This window comes from Phyllobates terribilis, unplaced genomic scaffold (genome assembly GCF_046119375.1).
Source record: "Phyllobates terribilis strain yellow unplaced genomic scaffold, ASM4611937v1 Scaffold_8__6_contigs__length_399053987, whole genome shotgun sequence".
NCBI classification, from domain to species: Eukaryota; Metazoa; Chordata; class Amphibia; order Anura; family Dendrobatidae; genus Phyllobates; species Phyllobates terribilis.
Window position 1 is genome coordinate 190525075 of NW_027362768.1, and position 20377 is coordinate 190545451.

Sequence of the window (20377 nt, forward strand, 5' to 3'; positions counted from 1 at the left end):
GATCAAGGCAACCTAACATGTCCGCCTGCATCTTCCTCACAGACCGGCAGTTTGCCGGGGACACCCTTATCAACCCCGTCTAAGCACAATAGCCAGCCCTCGGTCCCTCAGATGTGGACAAGTAAAAGACCATTTCCTCCTAGCCATGAGAAAGCTAAGAGGTTGAATTTCACCATCTGCAAGCTCTTGGCTACAGAAATGCTGCCTTTCCGCCTGATTGACACAGAGGATTTTCGAGACCTTATGTCCGTCGCAGTGCCCCAGTACCAGATGCCCAGTCGGCACTACTTCTCTAAGAAAGGTGTGCCTGCGCTCCACCAGCATGTCGCACACAACATCACCGCTTCTTTGAGAAACTCTGTGTGTGACAGGGTGCATTTCACCACAGACACTTGGACGAGTAGGCATGGACAGGGGCGTTACATGTCGCTGACTGGGCACTGGGTAACTATGGTGACAGCAGGACAAGGGGCTGCTGTCCAAGTCTTGCCGTCCCCACGAGTTGTGCGTCAATCCTCTTTATGTCATTTTTCCTCCACTGCTTCTGCCTCCTCAACCTCCTCTCGGTCTTCCACCTGCACCCAAAGCCTGTCTGGTCATGCCACAAGCTTTCTAACTGCGCAGAAGGGATCCTGCACACATCCTTACTATGCTGGCAGTAGGGCTCAACGTCATCAGGCGGTTTTTACATTGAAATGTCTGGGAAATGTGAGTCACACAGCTGAGGAGTTGTGGTCAGCTCTGGAGAACCAATTTCATGAATGGTTGTCTCCACTGGACCTGAAACCAGGGAAGGCCGTGTGCGACAATGCTGCAAACCTGGGTGCGGCCCTTCGCCGGGGCAATGTCACACACGTGCCTTGTATGGCTCACGTGTTGAACCTGGTTGTCCAGCAATTTTTAGCCCACTATCCCAGACTAGATGGCCTTCTGCAGAGGGCACGGTCGCTGTGTGCCCACTTCCGCCGTTCGCATCCCGCAGCTCAGCGACTTACATCTCTACAGAAGTCGTTGGGCCTGCCACTTCACCGGCTAAAATGCGATGTGCCTACCTGGTGGAATTCAACTCTGCACATGTTGCAGCGACTGTGGCAGCACCGACAAGCCCTGGTGCAATACGTTCTGACGTATAGCCTGGGCCAACGAGATTCAGAGGTGGGGCAAATCACGCTGGAGGAGTGGTCTCAGATCAGGGACCTATGCACCCTTCTGCACAGTTTTGAAATGGCGACGAAGATGTTTAGTGCTGACGATGCCATTATCAGCATGACTATTCCGGTGATTTACATGCTGGAGCACATGTTAAACAGAATTCAGAGTCAGGTGGTGGCACAAGAGGAGGTGGAGGAAGTAGAGGAGGAGGAGTTGTATGCGGAAGGGCTAACATCTGCAAGGTCCAGACGGTCGGCAGCACCAAGGCGGCAGGCATGTGAGGGTGGGGGAGATGGTTTAACCAGGGCGCATGGTAGCAGCCAAACTAGTGAGGAAGGTGCAGGAGCCCAGGAAGAAGTGGAGGACGAACTGATGGAAGACTCATCAGATGAGGGAGACCTTGATCACATTTCTGTTGTGCGAGGTTGGGGGGAGAGGACAGAGGAAGGAAGCATGATTGTTACCTCGCCACCAACACAACAGGGACTTGGTGCTCCTGGATGCGCAACACACATGAGTGCCTTCTTGCTGCACTACCTGCAACATGACCCTCGAATTGTGAGAATTAGAAATAATCCTGACTACTGGGTTGCCACACTGTTAGATCCCCGGTACAAAAGTAAATTTGCAGAAATTATTCCTGCCATAGAAAGGGATGCACGCATGCAGGAGTATCAGCAGAGACTGTTGCAGAATCTTACATGTGCTTTTCCACAAAATACCAGTGGTGCACGTAGTGAATCTCACAGTTCCAACTTGCCAACTGTGGGACCGTCAAGTGTTCAGCACTCAAACCGTAACAGAACCACAGTATCTGCTGGTAACATCAATTTTGCGGAATCATTTCACCACTTTTTTAGCCCATCCTTTGCAAGGCCACAGGAGACAAGAAGTCTGACAAATAGTCAACGCCTAGAGACGATGGTACAGGAGTATCTCCAAGTAAACATTGAAGCCACGACTGTGTCACTGGACCCTTGCTCTTTTTGGGCTTCCAATCTGGATAAATGGCCGGAGCTAGCCACTTACGCCTTGGAGATCTTGTCATGCCCCGCAGCCAGCGTTCTGTCTGAACGTGTGTTCAGCGCTGCTGGTGGTGTGCTGACAGATAAGCGCACGCGGCTCTCCACTGATAATGTAGACAGACTCACGTTCATAAAGATGAACAAATCATGGATCCGAAACGACTTTTCTACCCCTGTGTCATCCTGGGGAGAGTAAAAGCTTGATGATTGGTTAAAATCACCCTACCAACCGTTTTAAGCTTTCAAATTACTAATCATGTTTATCTGTATCTTGGCTGGAAAATAATTTGGGCTTTGTAGCAGTGTGCAGCACTGATTCTATTAGGCCATCTATAATAAAATCCATCAGATTTAAAATTACTAATCATGTTTATCTGTATCTTGACTGGAAAATAATTTGGGCTTTGTAGCAGTGTGCAGCACTGATCCTATTAGGCCATCTATACTAAAGCTTCACCAGATTTAAAATTAATAATAATTTTTAGCTGCATCTAGCCCGGAAAATAATTTTGGGGCTCCGAGATGCGCAAGACACATAAGTGCCTTCTTGCTGCACTACCTGCAGCATGACCCTCATATTGTCAGAATTCGAAGTAATCATGACTACTGGGTTGCCACACTCTTAGATCCCCCAAACTTTTCGATCAACCTTTTCATTTTAATAAAGACCAAAAAAATGGTCATTTTTGAAATTATAAGCATTAGCAGGTTGTTAGAAACTGAAATCAAACAGTTTTCAACTCAAAACTTTATTCTAGGTGATGTTACATTTTCACATAGGACCCCTTGTTCGAAAGGAGCTTCTGAACTCTCTCGTCCATTGAATTTGTCAGGTTTTGGATGGTTTCTGCTTCAATTGTTTTGCATGAGGACAGAATACCCTCCCAGAGCTGTTGCTTAGATGTGAACTGCCTCCCGCCATCATAGACACTCCTTTTAATGATGCTCCAAAGGTTCTGAATGGGGTAGAGGTCAGGGGAGCATGGGGGTCACACCATAAGTTTGTCCCCTTTTATGCCCATATCAGCCAGAGATGCAGATGTTTTATGTGCAGCATGAGATGGTGCATTATCATGCAGAAAAATGATCTTGCTGTGAAATACACGGTTCTTCTTCTTGAACCATGGCAGGAAGTGCTGTTTGAGAAAATCCACATACATTATGGAGTTCATCTTTAGCGCCTTCAGGGATCCTAAAGGGGCCGACAATCTCTCTCCCCATGATTCCAGCCCAAAACATTACTCCACCTCCTCCTTGTTGGCGCTGTAGCCGTGTTTGCGTGGGGTGTCCATCAACCAGCCATCCTCCACTCCATTCATCTGGACCATCGAGCGCTGCACGGCACTCATCCGTGAACAAAACAGTTTTGAAATCAGTCTTCATGTAATGTTTGGCCCACTGGAGCCATTTCTGCTTGTGTGAAGTGGATAGAGGAGGTCGACAGGATGGCGTATGCACAGCTGCAAACCTCTGAAGGACCCTGCATCTTGTTGTTCGGGGGACGTTGGAGGCACAAGCAGCTTCAAAAACTTGTCTGCTGCTATGACAAGGCTTTTTTGCCGCTGCTCTTTCAACCTGACGTAATTGCCTGTAGGAAAGAGTCCTCAATTTGCCCTTATCAGCACGCACACGTGTGTACTGTGAATCAGCTACATACTTCTTGATTGCCAAGACACTTCATCCTGATCATCGCACAATGTTGATTGTAGTCATGCCTTGACCTAAACACTCCACAATTTGTTGCTTCTCAGCAGCCGACACATCCTTTTTCTTTCCCATTTTGGCAGAAAATGTAGGCTGCTTAATAATGTGAGAGAGCCTTCTTAAGTAGTCTTGCCTTTCATTGGACACACCTGCCAAACTAATTAGCACAGGTGTCTGCAATTGCTTACAGTGATATAAAGAGCCCTGACACACATCACCATCAATGAGTTTAACTGACAAACAAACAAATTCTTCCCTTATCACTCCTAAACACTTTTTGCATAATAATTTGGAACGCGGTGTACATGTGCTTTTCCACAAAACACCAGTGGTTCACGTAGTGAATCTTACAGTTCTAACTTGCCAACCGTGGTCTGTATGGAATTGTTCAATAAAGGGCCCAAAATTAAGATAACATAGATGGGAGAGGTCTCTATGAATAGGAATTCCTAAGTATGTGATACCCTGTGAGGGCCAGGCAAAGGGAAAGTTGGACTGGATGGAATCCTATATGGATTTAGGGAGGGAGACATCGAGGGCCTCAGACTTCGCTGCATTGATTTTAAAATTTTACCATGTAACAAAGTGATCTATTTCAGCCATAACAGCAGGGATGGATATATGTGATTGAGTGATATATACTAGGACATCATCAGCAAATAGAGAGCACTTGTACTCGGTGCCTCCCACCTCAATCCACCTAATATTGGGGTTATGGCGAATTGATGAGAGCAGGTGCTCCGTCACTAGGATGTATAAGAGAGGGGACAGAGGACATCCCTGCCTTGTCCCATTGGTGATTGTGAAAGGTGATGAAAATGTTCTGACGCACCCCCTGGGCCTTGGGACACCCGGAGCCGGACCCTTTTTGGTGGATGCTGGTGGTTGTAGTCTTTGTGGCGGCGATCCGGGTCCGTGGCTCAGGGCGGTCAAACCAGTGGCGGAACTATTTATGTGGTTTTGATGTTTAAATGTCCGACTACGCCACCCGTGGATTGCGGTCAGAGTGAACCGCCGCTACAGGGCAGACCGCTAAGGCTGGTGTTGTGGGTGCAGCAGAGCGTAGCATAACTCCCCACGGGAGGAGTATAGCCTCAGGGCAGTGTATGCGGAGGATGGGGGTGATGGTGCAGGGCAGCAGCAGTAACGACACGGAGTCAGTGATGCAGTTCAGGGCCTTTACTCACAGTTCTTATTATCCAGACCACGTCTGCAGGTAACGGCTGCCCACGTCGTACTGTGCTCACCAGGTGAGGGGCTCAGACAACTCCCAGATAACTTTGGAGCGCTTCACAGGACCCCCTTTGTGTGTCCTTTGTCTGGCCTTTCTTACCAACACTTCTGTCCGGCTGCCTCGGGCCTCCTCTTGGTAAACTTGGCGCCAGTTTCCCTGACCCTATGTGGTGCCTTCCTAGCGGGTGGAGCAAGGGGCTGCGCCACATAAAATGTCAGAGCCTCCGGTTTCTAGCTGAGGGTCGTTTCCTGCCTCCACTAGTTCGGGGACCGGTCTCCCCCTTTGGCCTGACCCCTCCACGCAGGTGGATTCGGGCGTGCGGTGGCGACTCGCCCGTCCGCACCCCTGGGATCCCTTCATTCCTCGTTCCTGGAGCCTTCTCCGCTCCTCTTCCTTCCTTCTCCCTCTTGCAGGCCTGGGCCTCTGTTACTAGGCCCGCCTCCGGAGCAGAGCTCATGCAGAGCCCCTGCTCCCTGCCACTTCTGCTCAGACTTCTCTGCACTGAACTAAGATGGTGCCCACCTTTTATACTCCCTTCTCAATGCACCCAGGAACTGCTTCCTCCCTGCTCCTGCACTGCAGGGTTCCCCTTCCTCAGTGTTCCCTCCCCCCACTCCAGCCAGGGACAGGGACTGTCGTGCCCATCTCAGGGGCATATTGGTCGCCCTGCCCCACGGCAATGTGGTGTAATGCATGCAGGTGTCGGGTCCTGATCCACACTCCATCCTTATCTGAGAGTGAGATATCACACCTCTGGGTGAGGTGCAATACGTCTGTAGCAACCGAGCCCTCGGTGCTACAGTTCCATTTATCTTCAGCCTAGGTGACGTATTGTGATACAGGGCCGTGATTTTGGCTATAAAAGGGTCCCCTAGACCCCTACCCCAAGCTTTTTAAGAGAATCATATATGGCGTGCCAGGAGACTCTATGGAATGCTTTCTCAGCATCCAACGAGAGTATCTACTTACAAATTTTTAACTGCATCTAGCCCAGGAAATACTTTGTGCCTAGTAGCAGTGTCTGCTAGTCAGCGGATTATCCCGGCTGTTAAGCAAGCTACACCACCTGTAGTTTGGACACTTAATTTTTTCAAAGGAAATGCTTCGGGACCACGGGATACTTAGTGAAGAGCATCAGGAGGCACCCCAAGGCATAGGGGCTGGGACTGGCACTAGGATGCCTTGCGGTGGACAGCCGAGCTCGATCCTTATAAAAGCTTTTTAACTGCAGCAGCTTTAGTGGACGCTACTGGAGCTGGAATTACGCGGCTGCTGGCATGAGACTTGCCCTCCAATAGATCCTTGTAAATGGATTTAAAGTGTATTCATTCAAATTAGAGGGACAATTTAAATTAAAAAGCTTAGAGCTGCCTCCACCACAGGGGGGCTCTCTCGACCCACCAGCGGACAGGCACCAGTATTGGGAGAGGGGGGCTGGCCGTCAGGGTTCACCGCGGCTCTGGCACAAACCCGGCGACACGGAGATGGCACGGGCAGGAGCGGACTGGCCGTGTCGGCTTCTCACTTTTTGGATTTTAGAAGGGCATGACATGCCTATATCTGTGTCTCCCCCTCCTTTTACTCCTCCACCTCTTTTCTTTTCGCATGACTATATGTACTTGTCACTTTTCCATGTGTTAGTTGTGTCTTCTGAGCAGTTTGTCAGCTTTTGGACACCTTTGAAGGTGTTTTCTATATGTTTCTATGTGTTTTTGTTTGCCTGCCATTGGTTTTAACGGTGTTCGAAGGTGTTCGACGAACAGTTCGACGAACAGTTCGACGAACACACGGGTGTTCGACGAACCGAACCGAACTCGAACACTACGGGGGTGGCTCAACACTATTCATAACTCCATTTTTAATGTTAGACCTGTGCTTATTTATTGTAAGATGTATTGGCATAATGGTCTGTCCTACATACTGCAATTTGCATTGTAGGACATAAATCACATAGGACATTAATCAGACATTTTTTAATATTTTTTATTTTGGATCTCTATCTTCACCCTCAGCTGCGGGCTGATGATGAGGGCTTCAATCTGCTAACATCAGAGTTGTGCCCGATATTGCAAAACGATTGCAGGTGAGCCTTTTCAGTATTAGGCTCTAGTAAGCCGGTCTGGGCTAATTCACACATAGGACAGAGCCTCTGTTTCTTTCTTTTGCTACTCAATACAAGGAAGACAAAGATACTGACTACTGCCAGGAATGACCAGGACAGATCTGAGATGGACAGCGACAAACTGGAAGTTGTAAAGAACTTCAACCTACTTGGATCAGTAATCACTCAAGATGTAGCGACGACACCGGAAGTCAATAGGAGAATAGCTATGGACAAATCAACAATGAAGTCCCTGGTGATGGAGTCACAGCTCATACATCGTCTGGTCTTCTCTGTAGTAACATATGGATGTGTGGCGCCCCTGCGGGTACAGTCGCCACAGAGGAACTGCATCTCACCCAGATGTGTGGTACCCCACTCTCAGGTAAGGATAGAGTGCTGCCCGGGACCCAAACACCTGCATCCAACACTACACTACTCCAGACCAGCAGGAGGGGCAAGATGCGCTGCTCCTCTGCTGAGCCCTGTCCCTGGCTGGAGTGGGGAGAACCTAGAGAGGGGGAACCATGTAGTGGGTGTGGGTGGAGGAAGAAGTTTAGGGGAGCACTTCGGCAAGTGTATAAAAAGGGATGGAACCATCTAGAAGGGTTCCAGTCAGAGGAGGACAGTGAGTGGGAGCAGGAGCCCTGCTCAGGCGGAGCGGGCCTGAGTGAGAGAGGCCCAGGAGTGAGACTGACTGAAGAGAGGAGAGGAGCAGGAAGGAAGGCTCCAGAAGGAAAGAGGGGATCCTAGGGGTACGGGTAGTGCTGGAGGCCACCCGTACGCCCGAATCTACCAGGACGTGGAGGGATCAGGCCGCAGAGGGGACCGGCCCCTAACTAGTGAGAATTGCAACGTTCAACTAGGTAAAGGGAGGGTGCAGCATTTCAGGTGCTGCAGCCAACAGCCACATCTATATCACCAAAAAGGTGGCCATAGAGGACCCAGGGGACAGAGAAAACGTTGCCCGACAAGGTCCGCGGTCACTGGCTTGGGACACTGGGTGTGAGGTTCAGGGAGACGGCCAGAAGGAACACACAGAAAGGGGTCCCGTTATGTACTCCAGAGGTACCTGAGGGTTTGCTGAACCCCTCCCTGAGTAAGCACAGGATGACGTGGGCGGTTATAATCCAGAAAGTGTAACCTGAGGAACTTCACAACTGTGAGTAAACCCTGAAGACTGCAACCCACTGTCTCTGTGAATTATTGCTGCGCCATCATCCCCCTGCACCACCCTGCACAGCAACATCTACCTCATACAACATCTACACTGCCCTGGAGCTAAGCTCTACCTGTGGAGAGCTGAACCAACTCTGCTGCATTACCAACAGCTCCAGAGGATCTGCTCCGCAGCGGCGGTTCCCTTTAGCCGCATACCACAGGTGCTGTCACGAACATTAAAAGAACTTTAAATCCCCTTTATTAAATCATTCCCCTTTTCATTGACTGCCCTGGGTCAGGAGCGGGTCACTGCCACTGTGACATCCCCAGCCCCAACGACCGGCCCGGCTACCGAGTACCCCATGGCCCAGGGGGCGAGTCAGATGCGAAACCTGGACGATAAAGAAACAAGACAGAAGAAGAATCAACGCCTTTGAAATGTGATGCTGGAGAAGGACGTTATCAATACCATGGATGGCAAGAAGATGAAACCAAGACAGACATGTCACTGGGAGCAAGGATCACCGAGCTATGACTTGTGGACACATCATATAAAGAGAGCGATCACTGGAGAAGGACATCATGGTAGGAAGAATAGAAGGAACAAGGCGAAGAGGAAGACCAGCAACCCAATGGCCTGATACTATCAAGATAATGGCGGAGAAGATCCTGGTGACCTCTCTAGGCTGCACAAGATCCATCTTCCTACAGAGCGTTCATCCATCAAGTCGCCATGGCTCGAGATCAAGCTGAATGCAGTTATTAATAATAATAATTTGTACTGTACACTTTTCAATCTCATTGTACTTCAATTGTTATTTATTTCTTTTTTGTTGGAACAGCAGTGCTGACACTTTGATGTATCCTTTATGCTACGGTTATGTTACTTTTATAAAGTTTAGACTTTATGAATCCAGAGATAACAAAAACATTATTTTAATCTTTTTTTATCTTTCTATTTAAAGAATGGGGAAAAGGGACGATTTTTTATTAGTCCCCCAGAGGACTTAAACTTGTGATCGCAAGAATTACAGTCACACATTGCTATTTTGATGCGTTTTTTTCTGCAGCCAAAACCTGCTCTTTTGGCAGTAAAAAAAACTGCTTACAAAAAGCAGGGTTTGCTGCTTTTTGCTGTTTTTGGTGCAGATTATATGTGTCATTTGTCTACAGTACATATTTAATAGAGTTAGTTTCATTAAAAAAAGCAGCAATAATGCATGGTTGCAATTTTGCAGTTTTTCATTGCTTTATATGGAGAAAAAAATGCTGCATAACGCTGCAAAAATTCTGAAATAATTGCAGCAGTTTTCCAATTCAGCCAGGAAAAAAAAAAACAATCGTGCGCATGAGATTTCTGAAATCTCACAAGCTTTTGCTGGTAATTTGCATAAAAAATGCATAAAAAAAACACTGCAAAAAAGCAATGTGTGAACATACCCTTATAGTGTTTTGACATTTTACTGAGCAATATGAATCTCACTTCAGACAACCGCTTAGATGCCTCAGTTGCTATTGCATCTGGGGGGTTAAGTCACCATGAAAAGTGGATATCCAGTTGGGTGCTTAACCTTCCGTCACATACAATATCGGTTCTAACGAGTTCACATACAATGTGACTGTCAGGCGCAGGCTAGAAAAATACCTATAATATCTAATGTTTGCAATTTCAGTGCTCTAAAAGTGATCAGTGACCTTCATAGGGATGTAATAAAAGAGACTACACATAATCAGGTGCAAAAAAAACCCATTTACTTAACATAAAACTAATAACTCTGAAATACAAACATTTCAAAACTCCCGCCAAATAGTCCCCAGTTCGACTCTGTCAAAAAACTCTACAAAGAAAATTTATGGAAACAAACTTAATTTTAAGGTACCTTAAGTACTATTAAACACATATTCAATCAGAATTAGATCCTGAAGTTTCCCCAGAAAAATTACACTTGCAGAGCAAAGAGCAAGAATTACACATCATTTTTGCATGTGTCAGGCAGATTGCATTATGACATTTGTGACATTCATAATTAGAAAGCCTTCTGATTCCGCTTTCCGTGGTGCAGGTGGTGCATCTCCTTGTTTTGGGAGGTGGTGCAGGTGGTGTATCTCCTTCTTTTGGGAGGTGGTGCAGGTGGTGTATCTCCTTCTTTTGGGAGGTGGTGCAGGTGGTGCATCTCCTTCTTTTGGGAGGTGGTGCAGGTGGTGAATTTTCACTATCATCTTCTGGGCGGAATCTTTTGAGCTGAACTTGAAGGCGAGAGGGGATACCGATTGTTTTCATACTTCTCCTGCGTAACTCTCCAAGCACTAGTTCATGGGCCAATTTTTTCAGATAGAATCGTCTACGGAGTGGTTCAAGCTTGTTTTCAAGGTAAATGACTTGTGAATTTATACCACCCAAATTCAACATAGCAAAAAATATGACCATTGGCCAGCGTTTGGTGTTTCTGCTGACGTTGAAAGTTGAGCACATCTGATCAGCTGTATCAACACCCCCTTCGGTTGCATTATAAAATGTAATTATCTCCGGGTTTTTTTGTGCCTCAGTCCCAGGATCGATGGCATCATCATCATGAAGTGTTGATAGAAGAAGTACAATTTTTTTTGCTTGTGGTACATAGGAAACCAAAACCTTTCCATTATGGAACGCAAACATACTGCTGTACTGTTGTCTCCCTTTCACACTTACAAACTGTGTAGGCAATTCTTTTTTATTTTTTCTTACAGTTCCGACATATGAAAGCTTCTGCATTTTCAGATAATCAATCAGATCACAATTTGAAAACCAATTGTCATCTGTTATATTGCGACCCGATCCAAATAAGGGCTCAGCCAGTCTTTTTACAACATCACTGGGTTTGTTGCTGACACAGTAAGGACCTTCTGGTTGTTTTCCTGCATAAACTTCCAGGTTGTAAGTGTAGGTCTTACTGGCATCAAGAAGGGCATACATTTTTATTCCATATTTGTTAGACTTTGATGGAATATATTGACGAAAGGCACATTTACCATGAAAACCAGGGAGCATTTCGTCAATAGTGAGATTCTCCCCAGGGCAATAGCTTTTTTTACAGTTTTCAACAAATTTTTGGAATATATCACGAATTGGAGCAAGTCGGTCATGTGTTTTACGTTCGGTTCGGTTAGTTCTGTCGTCAAACCGAAGGCAACAAATTAGAAGCTTGAATCTGTTTATGGACATAACAAGGCCACATTTTTCAACTCCATCCCCATCTTTACTCCAAAGTTCCTCCAAACTTAGTCTATTTGCCCTAAAAGCTCCTGCAAGGTATAATAATCCAAAAAAAGCACGCAGTTCTATTTAATCTGTGGCCTTGATGGTTCTGTTGCAGATGAACTTGTCCTTTATAATGTCTATATATTGGTTGGTATATGTGACAATAGAGTCCAGAATGTCATCTGTGAATAAACTATTCCAGCATTCAACTGCAGTTTTTGCATTACTTGCAGTTCCTATAACTGCAGGAAGGTGAGTAATAATGTATTGAGGTTCCCTACGTTTTTTCTGGAGTGGCTTCTTGTTCCATTGTTTTTTTTTATCTTTTCCCATATAATAAGATTCTACATCTTCATCCTCATCACTGTCACCATCTTGCTCTGTTTCAAAATCCACTTCACATACTTCCACCTCATCATGAGAATCAATCTCACTTTCCTCTCCTAAATCCTCATTCAGTGTGGGGTCTGCATCATCTAACAGCATGTTTGTTACTTCCTCAACATCAAGGTTTTTTGATAAATTGTACATTTTCCTCTCCATTTCAGCAGATAATCTGAAGCAAGAGAAGGAATATGTGTTAGGGAACTACTGTATATGCCTGAGCAGCACACTTTCTTTTTTGTTCTGCCTTATTTCTATGAAATATCCTCACACTTTGTGCTATACATTCATAAAACAAGCTAAATAAACAATTGTGATGAATAAAAACATAAAATACCAACCTTATAGAGTGTGACGTGTTCACATACAATGAGCCTGAGAGATTAGCGCAGTTATATCTGTCTTCCTGAAGCTCTGCAATCCAACTTTGGTATGAGGTTTCACAGAGCTGCTAGAGACAGGAGACTACCTGGAGGGAGGGGATTTCCTCACAATCTGGTGAGGAAGGAGAAATGAAAGTAAAAGAGATGTGCCTGTCAGGCCTATTGTATGTGACGGAGGGTTAAAAGGAAGTTGTTGCTTCCCTGCCGGCTCTCATGGCTGCTTGTGTGGAGAGTCTTCAGTCACTTTCCGCATTTTGAGTGGTTGCTGTAAGCATGCCCTTGCACTTTGAGCGCTCGCTCTGCACAGATGTGCTGCAGAGCGAGCTGTCAATCAAAGTGTGTTTACAGCTGTCACTCAACATGTACTGAGCAATGACTGTAGGCGTCCAGCACAACTCTGTGACAGCTGTGTCGAAAAGCTCTTTTTTCTAGTCCTGGACACCCCATTAGAGGGATTGCAAGAGATTAGAAAAAAACTATTTTGCTTTCTTCTGTCATCAGTCCTTCTTCTGTCTCGGGCTGCGTCTGGCATGATACAAGTGAAGGGTGAGGAGCTGTAATTCCAGTTGCAGCCCATAGTCCGGCGTGGCACTTTCCCTTAAAGAAGTCAGCTATGCTTTATACATTGTAACAAAACCCTTCTACTGACTGCTACATCGAGACATTTCTTACTTTGTATCGAGCTCGTCATAGCGATCAAACGGGCACTGCCGTTTTATATGCGTGATAGGAAAAAGAACAAAGGATGTAATACTCAGAGGAACAAACTGCGGCTCTGACCCCGGAGATCAGAGAAACTTCTTGTAGTTTAACTTTTTGCTGAATCGAATCTGATCTGGAGAAACCATCTTCACGTCTCACTGGAGACTCGTCCTTTCTTGTCCCTTTCTTGATATTTAGGCTCGAGTTCAGGGTTAAACTTTTCAGTGTTTATGAAAACCAGAAAAACGGCGTCTGGTACATATACAGGGACCTCAGTGGACCCCACTAAAGTCTATAGGGTCCATCAGTGGCGGTTTGGATCTGTCGGAGGATGGATCTGTCACAGACATTTTGGCTTTTGTCGTAAATTAAGCCTAAGCTCAGATACTCAGCTAACTAATAATAAATAACTCTGATCTGATTATATCTGGGATAGGAATTATTAAAGATTAATGAAAAACCACAAAACCACCAGGGAAAAAAGAAATAAACTAAAGTGCGAGACGACTGGAGAGTTACATTAAAGTCCATTTACTATAAAATAAGGACCCAAATTATTAATTTATTTCATTCTTTTCAATGCAAACCGTGGTCTGCCGGTCCGGCTCTACACTCAACGGGGAGGGCTCTACTTGCCTTATATTTAGTTTTATGAAGTACCCTGGTCATTTACTTGGCCAAGCAAGATGGAAGGGCCGGGACCACCAGATGGGAGAAGCTCAAGGTTGGTGTCTCCCTGCTCTAGGTCTTCAGGAGAGTCCTGAGTATTGGAGCCGGACCTCCTCTAGGATTCACAAATGCCACAATCAGGCAGATGGAACAGAACTCTAGACAGAACGTTACAGACTTTGTTGTACTATTATTATTATTATTACTATTATCATTATTAGTAATAGTATTATTATTAAGAGCTGCACAGAAGCTCAGTGGTTAGCACTGTATGGTGGCTCAGTGGTTAGCACTGTATCGTAGCTCAGAGGTTAGCACTGTACGGTGACTCAGTGGTTAGCACTGTACGGTGGCTCAGTGGTTAGCACTGTACGGTGGCTCATTGGTTAGCATTGTATGATGGCTCAGTGGTTAGCACTGTGCGGTGGCTCAGTGGTTAGCACTGTATGGTGGCTCATTGGTTAGCACTGTATGGTGGCTTAGTGGTTAGCACTGTACGGTGGCTCAGTGGATAGCTCTGTACGGTAGCTCAGTGGTTAGCACTGTACGGTGGCTCAGTGGTTAGCACTATACGTGGCTCAGTGGTTAGCACTGTATGGTGGCTTAGTGGTTAGCACTGTACGATGACTCAGTGGTTAGCACTGTACGGTGGCTCAGTGGTTAGCACTGTACGTGGCTCAGTGGTTAGCACTGTACGGTAAGCTTTTTATGTTCCCCTATTTTTGTGAGGGTTTCCTCTGGTTTCCCACACTCCAAAGATATACTGATAGGGAATTTAGATTGTGAGCCCTGATGGGGACAGTGATGATGAAAAGCGCTGTGCAATATGATAGTGTAGCACCCTGAGGATTCGGCTGCTACAGGGGTATTGCACCTCAACCCAGAGGTGTGATATTCCACTCCCGGGTAAGGATGGAGTGTGGACCTGAGCTCGGTAGGCTGCATGCACTACACACATCCCATTTCCGAGGAGCAGACCAACGGTACACCCACTTAGAAATGTGCAGGTACGACCGAGTCTGTTCCTGGCTGGAGTGGGAGGGGGGTGGTACATCCCAAGTAGTGTAGGGGCAGATAGGGGGAGCAGCCTGGGTAAAGATAGGAGCTCATTGGGTGCTGGTCACCTGAGCTCACACATAGAGGGAGTATATAAGGTGGGCACCATCTTAGATCAGGGTCAGTCTGTCAGAGTCAGTAGGAAGCAGAGGTCCAGATGAGCCTGCAGAGAGAGAGTGGAGCAGAGAAGGAAAGACCCAGAGAGGGAAAAAGCAAGGACTCTGAGAACCCAAATTCAAGCTACGGGTGAAGAGTCGGCAATAGGGTACCGGATCCCAAACTGGTGGGGGCAAAAGCACACCCTAGCCAGAGACCGGAGGCCGTGGGCAGCGTCTGCCACGGCCACCCACCACATCCACCCCGAAGGCAAACCACGTGGAGGGTCAGGGAACCCAAGGCCAAGGGTCTCCCAACAGAAGGCCCGAGGGAGCTGGACCTAGGTGGATCACTAGTGGGGACGGCCAGAGGAAAGGACAGAAGGAGAGCTCAGGGTCACGCTCCGGACTTGTTTGGGGGTTGGCTGGATCCAGGACCTGGTGGATGCAGCACGGCTCGGGAGGTCACTTGAAGCTGGAGTGACCGGAACATCAGCAGTGAGTAAATACCCTAAACTGCACAACCCGACTCTGTCTTCACTTAACATGTATGCTGCACCACCACAACCCCCATCCTCTGCACCTGACCCCCTGAGGCTATACCCCACCCGTTGGGGGTTATACTACCAAAAGCTGCACCAACACCATCAGCCTCAGCGGACCCTGCTGCAGCGGCGGCCGTAGTGACCGCAATACAACGGGTGGCGTAGTCGACATTAAGAACTTTATAACATCTGTAGGACTGCCACATACTCTGAGCTTGACACCCTGGGCACGGACCGGGTCACAGCCACTCGGAAGACTACAACCCCCATCTGATCCGGCTCCGGGTATCCCTAACAGCACTGGCCCAGGGGGCGCGTCAATAGCACTATACAATATAATAAATAACTACAATTTATATTATTGTTAGTACAATAGTAAAAGTAGAGTCATTGTAGTAGGAGTTGTGGTTATATTATCATTATTGTTAGTAGTAGTAGTTGCACTAGTAGTAATAGTATTGTTAGTGGTGTTTATAGTAGCAGTTTTATTAGCTAGTGTAGCAGAAGTAGTAGCAGAATAATAATAATAATAATAATCAGTATTATTTGCAGTAATAGTAAAGGTAGAAGTAAACTATTATTTTTCTTAGAATCAGTAATAACATTTTCATTATGATCTAATATTATTATTACTAGTAGCAGTAGTATTATTATTATTATTATTATTAGTAGTAGTAGTAGTAGTAGTAACAGGATCAGTCATGGTAATAGGAGCAGAGGTAGTGATTATATTATTATTACCATTATTATTATTATTTGTAGTAGAAATAGTAATTTCATTAGTAGTAATTATTATTATTATTATTATTATTATTATTATTAATAATGATGGTGGTAGTAGTAGCAGTATTACATAATATTAGTAATCAATAGTAGTGATAGTAGCTGGTGTAGTAGAATAGTATAGGATAGAATAGTTGAGAATAGTAGAAGTAGCAGCGTGTTATTATTATTAATGTTATTGTTGTTGGTGATGCTGGTGGTGGTAGTAGAAGTGAAGTAGTAGTGTCAGTGGTAGCATTACAATTATTCTTCATTTATTAGCTAGTTTTATATTATTATTATTATTATTACCATCATATTTCATTTCACTTTTTGTAGTGCACATTACACTTATTAATAGATTGCTCCTCGTCTTCCATAAGAACCAATCATTTTAATTTACCTGGACAAAGTTGTGAAAAATTAGCCAAATCTCTGCTCTATATAACAGTGCGATGCTTCTTCTGACTTTAGCTGCTAACATCTAGACAAATGTGCTCGGCTTCCATTAAGTCTGCGCTTTTTATCTTCAGAAGATAATTGTTCCAGCAGCATACAGGGCTCGGAAAAGTGTTTAATGATGGAACACGGAGTTATTCAATAATGGCTGCAACCCGGTGCCAAATCCAGAAAAATACCTTGTGAAAATGGTATTTGGTAATGAAAGGACCTGATTCAGAATTCCTGTTGGCCCGCTACCAAGCAGAATAAATAACCCATTCGAAAATAATTGGTCTTCATGAGCTTTAATTTGACTGCAGAAATGTTTCGTTTCAATTGAAATACAGACGTTTTATTCTAAAGTTAACTATAAACTTACCATTGTCCTCCAATTAATTGTCTGAATTATAATGTAGCAAAATTAATTATTATTATTATTATCAGTACTAACAATATAACAAGTGCTGTGATTATTAGTAATATATATTAAATGTTATATGAAGCCTTATAATTTTATGTGACTTTCTACGCTCTTAAATTTCCTCTTAGAGAAAATATAATTATTTATCTTCTGACTTCTTTGCAACCACGAGCCGATAAATTTTGCATTAAATTTACTGTACTTAGATCATCTGAAAAGAGTGTCAGACTGCAAATAAAAAAAGACATGAATCCCATTTGCACACATTATACGCTGCCTTACGTTCAGCAGCAGACCTGTACATCATTGTCTTTAAGATGGATAAATGCAGAGCACATGTACAATGCTGCCATACTGTACACATAACTAATTCCCCCATACAATACACATGAATAACACTGCCAAACTAAACAAACAAATGATGCCACTACACCGCACAGTCATCACATGGTCATAAGACAGCAGTCATCAGAATACGAGAAGCCACATTATAAACACCATAAGTTTATGTCCTGTAGATAGGGCCATAGGAGGGCTGCTCGCTCACAATAGTACCAGCACACCGCAGCAGTGCCATCTGTGAAGGTCTTAAAGAAGCCCCGATATTAAACAGCTGCGCTGACAACATAAGAACTGCGCTCACTTACAGATTTCCGTTAAAGCACATCAATAACATTATTACAGCTTAGTTAGAAAATGAATCAATATAAAAATATTAACTGTTTAATATATATTACATTACTTCTATTCTTCCAATAATGATCTTATCTATAATATAACGGGAGATGTGTCCGTCTGTCCGAAGCCTCTATAGACTGCGCAAGCACAATCCGCCTGGGCAGTCTGGCCAGAGACAGAAGAAAACATCAGCCGTTACAGGTGAGAGGGAGGAGGACGAGGATGAAATACTGTGGTGCCAGGGATTGTGGTATGCGTAAGCACTGACCGCATACCGCTATCTACGGCGCCATTAGGACACATACCTCGATCTCCGGTGAGTCTGGAGGAGGAGTGTGGCACTGGAGTTCGCGCTTGTGCGGGCGCGAACTCCAGCGCCACACTCCTCCTTCAGACTCACCGGAGATCGAGGACGCGCTGCAAGGAAGAGGGGGAAAGGTGAGTAGGAATGTTTTTTTTTTTTTGTATGGATGGGGGGAGCACAAATACCAGGATGGGGGAACAGGATGGGGGAGTACAGATACCAGGATGGGGGAGCATGGACCATGATGGGGGCACAAATAACAGGAAGGGGGAGCAGGATGGGAGCAGCACAAAACAGGATGGGGGTGCAGGATGTAGGAGGGGGACGCACAAAACAGGATGGGGGCACAGGATGGGGGCTGCACAAAACAGGATGGGGGCACAGGATGGGGGCTGCACAAAACAGGATGGGGGACCAGGATGGGCATGCACAAAACAGGATGGGGGACCAGGATGGGCATGCACAAAACAGGATGGGGGACCAGGATGGGCATGCACAAAACAGGATGGGGGAGCAGGATGGGGGCAGCACAAAACAGGATGGAGGCAGCACAAATGCCAGGATGGGGGAGCACAAATACCAAGATGGGGGCAGCACAAAAAAGTATGGAGCGCAGGATGAAGACTGCATAAAAGAGGATGGGGGCAGCACATAACAGGATGGGGGGCACATAACAGGATGGGGACTGCACATAACAGGATGGAGGAGCACATAATAGGATGGGGGCAGCACATAACAGGATGGGGGCTGCACATAACAGGATGGGGGAGCAAATATTAGGATGGGGGAACACATAAAAGGATGGAGGCAGCACATAACATGATGGGGGAGCACATAATAGGATGGGGGCAGCACATAACAGGATGGGGGAGCAAATATTAGGATGGGGGAACATAACCACATAACAGGATAGGGGGAGCACAAAACAGGATGGGGGAAGCACATAAAAGGATGGGGGCTACACATAATAGGATGGAGGAGCACATAATAGGATGGGGAGCACATAATAGGATGGGGGCTACACATAATAGGATGGGGGGAGCACATAATAGGATGGGGGAGGACATAACCGGATGGGGGCAGCACATAATAGGATGGGGGAGGACATAACAGGATGGGGGCAGCACATAACAGGATGGGGGCAGCGCATAACAGGATGGAGGAGCACATAATAGGATCGGAGAGGACATAACAGGATGGGGGCTGCACATAACAGGATGGGGGCAGCACAGAACAGGATGGAGGAACACATAATAGGATGGGGGAGCACTTAACAGGATGAGGGCAGCACATAACAGGATGGGGGCTGCACATAACAGGATGGAGGAGCACATAATAGGGTGGGGGAGCACATAATAGGATGGGGGAGCACATAATAGGATGGGGGGCACATAGGATTGGGGCAGCACATAACAGGATGGGGCAGCACATAACAGGATGGGGGCAGCACATAACAAGATGGGGGAGCACATAATAGGATGGGGGAGCAAAAATTAGGATGGGGGGCACATAACAGGATGGGGGGAGCACATAACAGGATGGGGGGAGCGCATAAAAGGATGGAGGCTACACATAATAGGATGGAGAAGCATATAACAGGATGGGGGCAGCACATAACAAGATGGGGGAGCACATAATAGGATGGGGGGCACATAACAGTATAGAGGAGCACATAACATTATGGGGGAGCACATAACAGGATGGAGGAGCACATAACAGGATGGAGGAGCACATAACATTATGGGGGAAGCACATAACAGGATGGGGGGAGCACATAATAGGATGGGGGGCACATAACAGGATGGGGGGCACATAGGATGGGGGCAGCACATAACAGGATGGGGGCTGCACATAACAGGATGGAGGAGCACATAATAGGGTGGGGGAGCACATAATAGGATGGGGGGCACATAGGATTGGGGCAGCACATAACAGGATGGGGCAGCACATAACAGGATGGGGCAGCACATAACAGGATGGGGGCAGCACATAACAAGATGGGGGAGCACATAATAGGAAGGGGGAGCAAAAAATAGGATGGGAGCATATAACAGGATGGGGGGAGCACATAACAGGATGGGGGCAGCACATAGCAGGATGGGGGGAGCACATAAAAAGATGGGGGAGCACATAATAGGATGGGGGCAGCACATAACAGGATGGGGGCAGCACATAACAAGATGGGGGAGCACATAATAGGATGGGGGGCACATAACAGTATGGAGCAGCACAGAACATTATGGGGGAGCACATAACAGGATGGAGGAGCACATAATAGGATGGGGGGCACATAACAGGATGGGAGCACCACATAACAGGATG